The sequence below is a fragment of the Anabrus simplex genome, chromosome 10, assembly GCF_040414725.1.
Source record: "Anabrus simplex isolate iqAnaSimp1 chromosome 10, ASM4041472v1, whole genome shotgun sequence".
Taxonomy (NCBI): domain Eukaryota; kingdom Metazoa; phylum Arthropoda; class Insecta; order Orthoptera; family Tettigoniidae; genus Anabrus; species Anabrus simplex.
Window position 1 is genome coordinate 104,771,400 of NC_090274.1, and position 12,320 is coordinate 104,783,719.

At 38.4% G+C, this 12,320-nt stretch overlaps 1 non-coding gene across 1 annotated transcript; it reads right to left on the reverse strand.

Annotated features, from left to right (window-relative positions):
* Positions 1–6,737: 6,737 nt before the first annotated feature.
* On the reverse strand, positions 6,738–6,856 carry LOC136882483 (5S ribosomal RNA). The gene has a single exon (XR_010861190.1). It is a non-coding gene; the product is annotated as a 5S ribosomal RNA (ribosomal RNA).
* Between the last annotated feature and the right edge of the window lie 5,464 nt (positions 6,857–12,320).

Here is a 12,320-nt window from a genome sequence, read left to right on the forward strand (position 1 = left end):
AAGATGTCGGCAGTCCAATGGGTGTGTACAGAACATTCACAGAAGGCCGTACAACATGACAAGATGGGTCTGGTCACACCACTCAGAACCCTCCCCCTGAGGAGATTGACACCTCATCCGAATAGCATTGCAGCACAGATCTGTGTCCTCGTCAGCTCTGGCACAACAGTGGAACTGGAATCGTGTAACAAATCTTACACTATCAGGAGGCACATTCCATCCCAGTTTATTACGATCTGGGTTACCACCACGTCGTCCAATTTTCCACCTTTATTTATTTGACTAATGTGCATAAACATGCTAGACTGCAATGGTGAATGGAAGGACATCTCTGGGGACAGGAATGGCAGCAGATAAGTTTTGGGATGAAACGACGTTCTGTCTGTTGGAAAATGATTGGCCGCACTTTGGTTCTCCACAGGCAGGGGAAGAGGCATCATACTGACTGCTTTCCCGCAAGACATACAGTGCCAACTCAAGGCTTTATGATGCGGGGTGCTACTGGGTACAACCACCAATCACAGTTGGTGCGTGTCCAGGTCACTGTTACCAGTGTGACCTACGTGAATGACATCCTGTTACCTGTAGCCATACCCTTTCTGCATGACACCCCAGACGCCTTATTTCAGCAGGATAATGTACGACCACATATCGCTACATGAACACGTGCTTTCCTGCTGTCAGAGAATGTCAGACTGTTGCCTTTGTTCAGCTGATCACCGGACCTGTCACTAATTGAAAACGTGTGGGATATGGTGAAACGATGGGTGCGGCACTGTGACTCAATGCCAACCACCAAAGATGAACTGTGGAACACATGAAAGCAGCATGGATGTCTATACCCCAGGATGCCTTTCGTGCCTTATACATGTTGATGCCATCATACATGGAATAAGTAATCAGTGCCCTTGGAGGACCAAGTGCATACTAGGCAATGGGGCACATACCAGCCTGGGTGACTGAAATGTTAATCACTTCTGCAGAACATACTAATGAACATGAACCATGAATATGAACTTCCTAACTCTAGTCCTTCAAGCTGTGCCAATTTTTAAGAACATGAGTGTAGTTGAAATGTGGTGATATTGTAAGTCTTCAATTATTTGAACTTCATTAAGAGAGTAGTGCACTAATAATAAAGTGTTAAAAAAATGTAAATCTATTTGTTTAACTTACAACCTAAAGACTAATTTTGATAGGTACAATGCTCTTTTGTGAATTTTTATAGAATATGACAACTCATCTTGCTTAATTTCATCAATAAAGTACAAACTGACACCTAAAATGATATTCATGTACATTAGGGGCTAAACTTATGATATAAAAATAAGTTATGTTAAAAGTAATGAATGTCGATGGAAATGATTGAGTGTTAATGATAGGCATTAATGACCATGGAAGCTCTATATAAGAAGGTGGATAGTGCTCAATAGAAATAGCCTAGCCTTGTTAAGTGACTCATATTTATGATCAATGAGGAAGTAGCAACGAATATTGCATTATGAGAGTATATTGCTGAGCACATGAGGTGACCAGCTCAGTTTAAGATAATAATCACTCTCTGTGCACACTCAACAATCCCAAGCTTGTCTAATTAATGAAATGTATCTAATTAATACAAATTTTAAACCATTATTGGTATGTCTTCTATAATTTGTGTGAAGATAGATTGACAAATCTTCTTAATGTCCTGAAACACTGGAAGGTGACACCAGGCCAGGGAGCTGAGTGACAGCAAAAGTCCAAAAGTGCAGAAGTGTTAAATGGCTAAAGGACAAATGGCAAAAGGGCTCAATAGCAAAAGGGCTAAAAACTAAGGCTAAAGGGAATGAGCTATGGTCTAGGGTTCAGAGCAGAACATGGAACAAGATGGTGGTATAGGACTATGGAAATGGTGAAAGGTTAAATAAATGTGCATTATTCATAGGGAAATACCTTCACAAAGCTACTTCAAGGTGGTTAAAATGAGTGGCTGCAGAGTCAAAGATACTAGCGTGTGAGCTGATGCGTGATGTGCTGATGGTCTTTAGTGTTTGGAACCCTAATATTTTTACTGTGAGAATTCGTGCTCAGAGATTTGAATTATAGATAATTATAGTACCTTATAGTACTGTTGATATTTAAGATTAAATCCCAATGCTCAGAACTGAAAAAAATATTCGCACAACACATGACTGAGAATGGAACACAGGGCTCATCCATTTGGACTGCTGAGTATCAAGCTAAGTAAATGACTGCAAAACACCTCACATTTGAGCTGTGAGATATTAAAAATTCCCCACACCGAATGAGAATCAAACACGGCACTCTTTTCCTTGGACTGCTGACTACCAGAGTAACTAAGTGATTGTGTGGTAATTTCAAAAACACACAACCTTTCAGCTAAAAGAAACTAATAATTTGCCGATCCAACTAGGATTCGAACCCGGGGCTCATTTACTTGGGAAGCAAACAAGCATGCTAACTAAATGACTGTAAATTAACTGCCTATATGTTTCACTGAAACAACTAGCTTTAGCATTAGATTCAAAAGAAAAAAATCACCAACAGAACTAGTAGTTGAACCTTGAGCTTGCTCGGACCCAAAGCTTAAGTTCTATTCAAAAATCTAATTCCAAAAATTGAAACTTCTAATTCTGAGCAAAGAGAACAATTGCTGACTTGTGGTATCAAACCTGGAGCTCACTTGGACTCAGAACTAAAGATGTTACGTTCATAAGAAGAAAGAAATGTTAGAAATACTCGATCTGACCTAAAATCAATGACGAGGTGTTCTTTCAATGAAGACCAAGTGCGAATGATCAGCACAATGTATGTTATCTGAATGTGGAGAGAGAAAGGTATAAATTTGGTATAAAGTGAGGTCATGACATACGTGCATCTCGGTGGGAAAAAGTATGACTGTAGGAACATGTTGATTGGACTTGGAAGTATCTGCCATGACATAAACTATAAAGTTCATTATTTTTGCGATTGCAGTAGTATGCACATCTCAGCAAAATAACATTGGCAGCTTGAGTAAGCTGATTAGACTTGGAAGTAACTTATTTGCTAAGAGATGGAATACAAAGTTTATTGTTCCTGCATTGAGGTTCGGGCTGCAGATTTCAACCCTGGAGACATGTAGTTGCCTGCTGTAATGTTTACATCACTTGGCACCTAACATTAGAGCTGCAAGCAATTAAAAATACCCAGGCCATCTGGGAATCAAACTTGGCACACTTTCCCTTGGACTCCTGACTATTATAATAACTAAAGGATTGTGTGTTAAATTCAAAACACACAACCTTTGAGCTAAAAGAAATTTGAAATTCACCAACCGGACTAGCAATTGAACCAGTGGCTTCTTTATATGGGCAAGGAACAGGCCTACATACATACATACATACATACATACATACATACATTATCATTATAGACTGATATGCCTTTCAGCATTCAGTCTGCAAGCCTCTGTGAATTTACTAAACGTCGCCACAATCCTCGATTTGCAACTAGTGTTGTGGCTTCATTTAGTTCTATACCTCTTATCTTTAAATCGTTAGAAACCGAGTCTAACCATCATCGCCTTGGTCTACCTCTACTTCTTTTACCCTCCATAGCAGAGTCCATTATTCTCCTAGGTAAGCTACGCTCCTCCATTCGCCTCACATGACCCCACCACCGAAGCCGGTTTATGCGTACAGCTTCATCCATCGAGTTCATTCCTAAATTAGCCTTTATCTCCTCATTCCGAGTACCCTCCTGCCATTGTTCCCACCTGTTTGTCCCAGCAATCATTCTTGCTACTTTCATGTCTGTTACTTCTAACTTATGAATAAGGTATCCTGAGTCCACCCAGCTTTCGCTCCCGTAAAGCAAAGTTGGTCTGAAAACAGACCAATGTAAAGATAGCTTCGTCTGGGAGCTGACTTCCTTCTTACAGAATACTGTTGATCGCAGCTGCGAGCTCACTGCATTAGCTTTACGAAACCTTGATTCAATCTCACTTACTATATTACCATCCTGGGAGAACACACAACCTAAATACTTGAAATTATCGACCTCTTCTAGCTTTGTATCACCGATCTGACATTCAATTCTGTTGAATTTCTTACCTACTGACATCAATTTAGTCTTTAAGAGGCTAATTTTCATACCATACTCATTGCACCTATTTTCTAGTTCCAAGATATTAGACTGTAGGCTTTCAGCACAATCTGCCATTCAGACCAAATCGTCAGCATAGGCCAGACTGCTTACTACATTTCCACCTAACTGAATCCCTCGCTGCCATTTTATACCTTTCAGCAGATGATCCATGTAAACTACGAACAGCAAAGGTGATAGATTACAGCCTTGTCTAAACCCTGTAAGTACCCTGAACCAAGAACTCATTTTACCATCAATTCTCACTGAAGCCCAATTGTCAACATAAATGCCTTTGATTGATTTTAATAATCTGCCTTTAACTCCATAGTCCCCCAGTATGGGGAACATCTTTTTCCTTGGTACCCTGTCATATGCTTTCTCTAGATCTACGAAACATAAACACAACTGCCTATTCCTCTCGTAGCATTTTTCAATTACCTGGCGCATATTGAAAATCTGATCCTGACAGCCTCTCTGTGGTCTGAAACCACACTGGTTTTCATCCAGCTTCCTCTCAACGACTGATCGCACCCTCCCTTCCAAGATGCCAGTGAATACTTTGCCTGGTATACTAATCAATGACATACCTCGATAGTTGTTGCAATCCTTCCTGTTCCCTTGCTTATAGATAGGTGCAATTACTGCTTTTGCCCAATCTGAAGGTACCTTACCAACACTCCATGCTAATTTTACTACTCTACTATTCCTATTACTACTATTTCATCCCTGCCTTCCCACTATACTTCACCATTTCAGGTCTAATTTCATCTATTCCTGCTGCCTTATGACAGTGGAGTTTATTTACCATCCTTTTCACTTCCTCAAGCATAATTTCACCAAAATCATTTTCCTCCTCCCCATGAGCTTGGCTGTTCACAACACCACCAGGATGATTTTCTTTTACATTGAGAAGATGTTCAAAATATTCCCTCCACCTCTCCAGTGATTCCCTGGGATCTGTTATGAGTTCACCTGAATTACTCAAAACACTGTTCATTTCCTTTTTCTCTCCCTTCCTAAGATTCTTTATTACTGTCCAGAAAGGTTTCCCTGCTGCTTGAACTAGCATTTCCAGGTTGTTACCAAAATCTTCCCTGGACTTCTTTTTGGATTCAACAACTATTTGTTTCGCTCTGTTTCTTTCATCTACGTATAACTCCTTGTCTGCCTCGGCCTTTGTTTGGAGCCATTTCTGATAAGCCTTCTTTTTAAGTTTACAAGCTGCTCTCACTTCATCATTCCACCAAGATGTTCGCCTTTTCCCATCTTTACACACAGTTGTTCCTAGGCATTCCCTTGCTGTTTCTACTACAGCATCCCTGTATGCCATCCATTCACTTTCTATATCCTGAACCTGCTTACTGTCTACTGTTCGAAACTTCTCACTAATCATATCCATGTACTTCTGTCTAATGTTCTCGTCCTGGAGATTTTCTACCCTTAATCGTTTGCAGTCAGATTTCACTTTCTCTACCCTAGGCCTAGAGATACTTAGTTCACTACAGATCAGATAGTGGTCTGTATCATCGAAAAATCCGCGGAAAACTTGTACATCCCTTACAGATTTCCTGAATTCGAAGTCTGTTAAGATACAGTCTATTATGGATCTGGTACCCCTAGCCTCCCATGTGTAGCGGTGAATAGCCTTATGCTTGAAGAATGTATTCGTAACAGCTAAACCCATACTAGCACAGAAGTCCAGCAAACGCTTCCCATTCCCATTAGCTTCCATATCTTCCCCACATTTACCAATCACCCTTTCGTATCCTTCAGTTCTATTCCCAACTCTCGCATTGAAATCGCCCATTAGCACTATTTTATCCTTGCTGTTGACCCTGACCACGATGTCACTCAATGCTTCATAAAACTTGTCAACTTCATCCTCATCCGCACCCTCACATGGTGAATACACGGACACAATTCTAGTCCTAATTCCTCCCAATGACAAATCTACCCACATCATTCACTCATTTACGTGCCTAACAGAAACTATGTTCTGTGCAATGGTATTCCTGATAAACAGCCCTACCCCAGACTCTGCCCTTCCCTTTCTAACACCCGTCAAGTACACTTTATAATCTCCTATCTCTTCCTCGTTATCTCCCCTTACCCGAATATCACTTACTCCTAGCACATCCAGATGCATCCTCTTTGCTGACTCAGCCAGTTCTACCTTCTTTCTTCCATAAGCCCCATTAATATTGATAGCTCCCCATCGAATTCCATTTCGTTCGCCAAGTTGTTTACAAGGAGTCCCTCGCCTGTCAAATGGGAGTGGGACTCCGTTACTTCCATAGGTCCGAGGCTTGCTTAAAATGTTCTGAGCTCGGTAAATTCATGAAGCAGGATGCTACCCTACTTACACATAGTTCAAGTGAGGATCTCTCCTCTAACGGGTTATGGACCACTGGTGGATTGTATAGTCCTAGCCGCCTGAGCAAAAGTAGGGCCAGGCCTCAGAATATGTCCAAGATGCCCACTCCCATTCCATAGCAACTGGTATCCCGACTCTCAGGACCTCTTACTAGGCCACTCAGCTGGTGCCCATGGTTCACGAACTAGGACGTGACTACAGTAACATACAAACATGAGCCATTGGGAACAGAGCCAAACGGCACGTGGTGTTCCCAAGCGGTCACCCATCCAAGTACTGACCACGCCCAATGTTGCTTAACTGCGGTGATCGGACGAGAACCGGTGTATTCAACATGGTATGGCCGTTGGCCAGGCATGCTAACTAAATGACTGTACATTAAGAGCTTGTGTGTTTAATTGAAATGCATCAAGTCAGACTTCCTTCCAAGGTGGGTCAAAAAAATTATTCACTTTACGTCTTACTAACTACACTCCAACGCTCGAAAAGTTTGCAATAATAATAATAGTAATTTTGAAGAACAAAGCTGCTTTCATTCTGAATACTCAACATTCATGCACAATAAGAAAAATAAGGCCAGCACTTTTATGGCTAGAGCTACTCAGCCTGGCAATTGCTAATTCGCTAAGTGCAGAAATTTCAATCCTGGCTTCAAACAGTTTTTCAAAATGCTGACATGCCAGAATTTAGCCCTGCAAGTTATCTCTTATGTGCCAGTAAATATAACGACACAAGGCTGACATAGTTGAACACCTTCAAATACCATTGGGCTGAGCCAGAACTGAACCTGCCAAGTTGGGTTTAGAAGGCTAGCGCCTTAACCGTCTGAGCTACTCAGTCCGACAATTTAACTATTAAGTGCCGAAAACATACACACTAATAATGATGGTGATAATAATAACTTGGAAGATCCAACCCATCTTTCTACTGAATACATAACATGCATACCCAATAAGAAACAAATCGCTGGTGCCAGAATTTAGTCCCGCAGGAGCTTGAATCTTATCAGGATCACCTACCTGGTAATAAATAATAAAATCCCCAACCCAGCTAGGAATTACAAAAAATAATGTATTCAATCAGCCTGGATTACACACACAATAATAATTTGGAGGATCCAACCCACCTTTGTACTGAATACTCTACATGTATACCTAATAAAAAAAGGAATCTGTACCAGAACTTTATCCTGCAGGAGTTTGCATCTGATCAGAATTACCCATTAAAGAATAAAACCCTCAACCTAACTGGGAATTACAAAATCTAGAATCAGCTAGGATACTGCTACATGCCAATTATTTCTGTAATATTCAATCGTAACTAAGCAATGTGCTAGTACTGAACCATAGAACTGTTCCACACTCAGTTTTGTCAGAGACTCTATTGTACTTTGTAACAACTGTTCTCACAATAATAATGCTGGCAAGTAAACAAGAAGTGTTTTGTTATTGCATTCTTTCAACCTTGCATGCTGTCCATTTTAAGACCATATCAATGAGTTCATTCAACAACTTAAATTAAAATACCAGCTAATCAATACTTTATTTCTTGCCTTCTGCAGAAATATAAAAATATTAACAAGCACAGGACATGTTTTGACCACTTAGTTTTCATCTTCAACTGTATCCAAATAGCTTAGATGAAAACATTTGAATAGTAAGCACTTTAAAACCTTAATCTATATTCCCACGGGAACCTAAAAACTATTGCTTTGAAGCGCTGGAAAATAGGGGGTGGGGACTCGGGCATTGGGTAAGGGGATATGTGAGAAGGATATTTAAAATTACAAGTTGCGTCTACAATAATATTAAAATACTTACCAGCTAAACATATTTGGAAACATCTCAAAACATCTGTGATGAGGCACTTTTGTAAAAATACTAGGTAGCTTGATCTTGTATACAATAAAAAGTCAGTATGTACATCAGTCTTCTGTTCTTTGTTAATTGTATGTTGAATTAAGTATCTTCCTTAAAGGTTCCATTTTAGATTATGGTAAAATGTTGTGTTGAACTGTTTGACTTGCAATAGTCTTAAGGTAACTTCTCTGTTATATTGCGTGAAATGGCGATCTTCTGGTATTGGCACCTTGCCTCACAATCTGCAACCAGCTTAAAAAATCATAAAATGATAAAATGTGTCACTGAACAATTTAATGAAATCGCTGAAAGATGGTAGAAATGAAAAGTTTGTATTGGCTTAACTCACCTTTTCTGGAGCGGTGTCTCTATTACCCCGTGCCTTGGGGGCGTGTCCGTATACACAATCTAGTGTAACAGCGATGTGTCATGGCTTGTTTGTTCATATGATTCCCCATAGAAAGGTGAAGCAAGGTTGTGTTGCCACCTAATATGTCACGTGAAGGGGAAGGGGTACTAGCTGAGATTCCGTGATGTCATATTTGAGTATTTCACTTGTTAATCTTATTTGTTTCATGTTTACCCATTGCATGTATTTACTTATATGTTCATATAGGATGTTTTTTGGACATTTATTTAATTTAAATTCCGTTCTTTGTTCTCTAATTTATCAAGAATAATTTGGATATTTTCTAGATTGTTCATAAGACTTCCTTCATTGATCCTACTGATGATTTGGAGATACTATTAAATTTGTGGCTTGCCTCTTTCAAATGAGCTTCCATAGCAGAGAATCTCCAGTACTTCTCTGCACTAATGTGCTCCTGATGACTAACTGCAAAGCTCCTTCAAAATTGTCCCACATATGTTTTTACACTGAGTACATATTAGCCTATAAATGCCTGATTCCTGAAATTCTTCATCCTTAAGTTTATTAAACTTTATTATGATTGAAAAGTATATGTTTCATGTTGCTGTTAGTTGAGAAAGCTACTTTGGTGTTATGTTTCTTGAACAAATTTGTAATTTCATAAATCCTAGGTTTATTAAAAGTGAATTTTATGTACCTCCATACTTTCTCTGGTTGCTGCTTTAATTTCATTTGTTGTTGGAATTTACACTCAGTACTGATTTTGTAGATGAATTTCAAACTGAAACCATTAAATAAGGCTTGTTGGCGAATGTAGGTTAGTTCCTTCTTTCTGTCTGTTTCTGTTAATAGAGTTTGTATGTTAGTGTGTGTTTTACAGATATGCTTTTAGTGTTTTAATTTATATTGTATTTGCTATGTGTTTGATAGACTGAAAAGCCTTTGCTACATTTGTTAATAGAGTTTCAAAGGCCCTGTTGACAAAACTAGAGTATGCGGATTTTTTCTGTGAAATGGTATGTAAAGAGTCACATTTTATCGTGGTCAGTGTAAAAGCAAGTTTTCTATGTATTCTAAACTGGAACTGGTTGTTTATCCTAATTGTTTGAATATCTATAAAACTGAGCATACCTTCCTCTTTTTCTTCTTCTTCTTCTTCTTCTTCTACTGTAAATTTAATGTTTGGGTCAAAATTATTTCAGATATTTAGAACACTGTGACTGTCATTAAGTTCTTTTTTTATTATGGCATAAGTATCATCAACATAGCGTAGCCAAAGATCCAGTCCTTTGATGTGGCCTACTATGTGAGTGTGTTCTAGGTAATCAAGGAATGTATTAGCTAAAATCCCAGAAGCCGGAGCTCCCATAGGGAGTCCGTCCTGTTGGTATATTCTATTATTAAAAGAAAAGAAATTATGGTTCAGCATGAACTCCAGTATAGTTATGTTTTCAATTTCCAGTTTACTGATGTGTTTGTGATCTAATAGATTCGTTCTTATATTCTTAATGGTTACTTTTATAGGATTATTAGTATATATTTATTTAATGTCAAAGGAACTTGTTCCATGAGAAGTACTTATTTATGATCTTTAACAACCTTGTAAAACTCCCTGGAGTTTTTTATCGAGCTTTTGGTGTAAAGAAACATCATTTTCAGCCAAGAACATGAATAAATTGAGAGTTTTTATGTATGGGACTTTTTCAAAAATTAATTACAGGTTTAATAGGTGTGTCCTTTTTATGTAGTTTATGCATAAGGAGTCCTGGGTTCATATTTATGAGTTTCTGTATTTCTTGGTCATTTAAGAGGAAGGTGCTTTGCTTTAGTACCCTTTTCAAATTCCTTTGTATTTTTAGAGTGGGATCTTTCTCAATGACCTTAACGTTGTTGCTGTTGTATTTTTTTTTTTTTTTTTTTTTTTTTTTAATGCATTAGGGTTTGTTTAATATTACAACTGTTCCACCTTTATCAGAGTTTGTTACAACTATGTTACCTTGTCTAATTTTATGCTGAAGTTCTTTATCTACCTTTGTATTGTCTGAATTTGATTCTTGCCCTTTAATTACGCAGGGAATTTTTTCCTAGCTTTGAACATTAGATCATTTTGAATATTGACTGGAAGGGTATACAAGATCAAGCTACCTAGTGTTTTTACAAAAAAAAGTGCCTTATCACAGATGTTTAAAGAGGTTTTCAAATATGTTTAATTATTAAATAATTTTTTTACATTATTGTAGACGCGACTTGTAATTTTAAGTATCCTTCTCACATATCCCCTTACCCAGACCCCACCATCCCCAAACCCACCTCAAAGCAATAGTTTTTAGGTTCCCATGGGAATATAGATTAAGGTTTTAAAGTGCTTACTATTCAAATGTTTTCATCTAAGCTATTTGGATACAGCTGAAGATGATCACTAAGTGGTTGACACATATTCTGTGTTTGTTGATGTTTTTATAATTCTGCCAAAGTCAAGAAATAAAGTATAGATTAGCTGATATTTTAATTTGTTGATTCTTTGGACCTCGCAAGCTAGATGTGTGCAAAATCATCAGAACTGTTTGAGCTTGTCAGCATTATTTTTGTGAGCCTGGCAGTTAGAAACTGCAAACAGAAAACCCTTTGGTCTCTGACAACTGAGTGTGAAACACGTCTATGGTTCAGGACTAGCACTTTGCTTGGTAACGATTGAATATTATGGAAGTAATGTACATTTATGTGTAATCCAGGCTGATTTAAGTATTCTATATTTTGTAATTTCCAGCTGAGTTGGCAATTTTACACTTTACTGAGTAATTCTCATAAGATGCGAACTCCAGCAGAACTAAATTCCAGCACCAGATTACTTTTCTTATTGGGTAAGCATGTAGAGTCTTCAGTACGAAGGTGGGCTGTATACTCTTAAATTATTATCATTATTAGTGTGTCAACCTCTGCAGCATAACAGTTAGTGTTATTAGCTGCCGTTCTCATATGCCCAGGTTCAACCCTGGTACTGCCTGAAATTTCAAATGGCAGACGGTTAAGGCGCTAGCCTTCTAACCCCAAATTGGCAGGTTTGACTCTGGTTCAGCCCGATGGTATTTGAATGTGTTCAAATACGTCAGCCTAATGTCAGTAGATTTATTGGCATTTAAAAGAAAACTTGCAGAACTAAATTCTGGCATGCCAGCATCTTCAAAAACTGTTTGAAGTGGGGATTGCTATTTCAGCGCTTACCAAATTAATTGCCAAGCTGAGTAGCTCAGACAGTTAAAATGCTGCCCTTTTCTTCCTTAGTGTGCATGTATGTTGAATATTCAGCATGAAAGGAGCTTGGATCTTATTATCTTATTATTTGCAAATTTTTCTAATGTTCAAGTGTAGTTTGTGAAGACATAAAGTGAATACCATTGTCCCCACCTCGAAAGGAAGATGAACTAGAAGTGTTTCGATTAAGCACACAAGCCTTTAATATACAGTCATTTAGTTAGCATGTATGTCTGCTTCCCAAGCAAAGGACCCACGGTTCATTTCCTAGTTGAGTTGGTGATTTATGTAATTTCTTGTATCTCAAAGGTTGGGTGTTTTTGAATTTAATGCA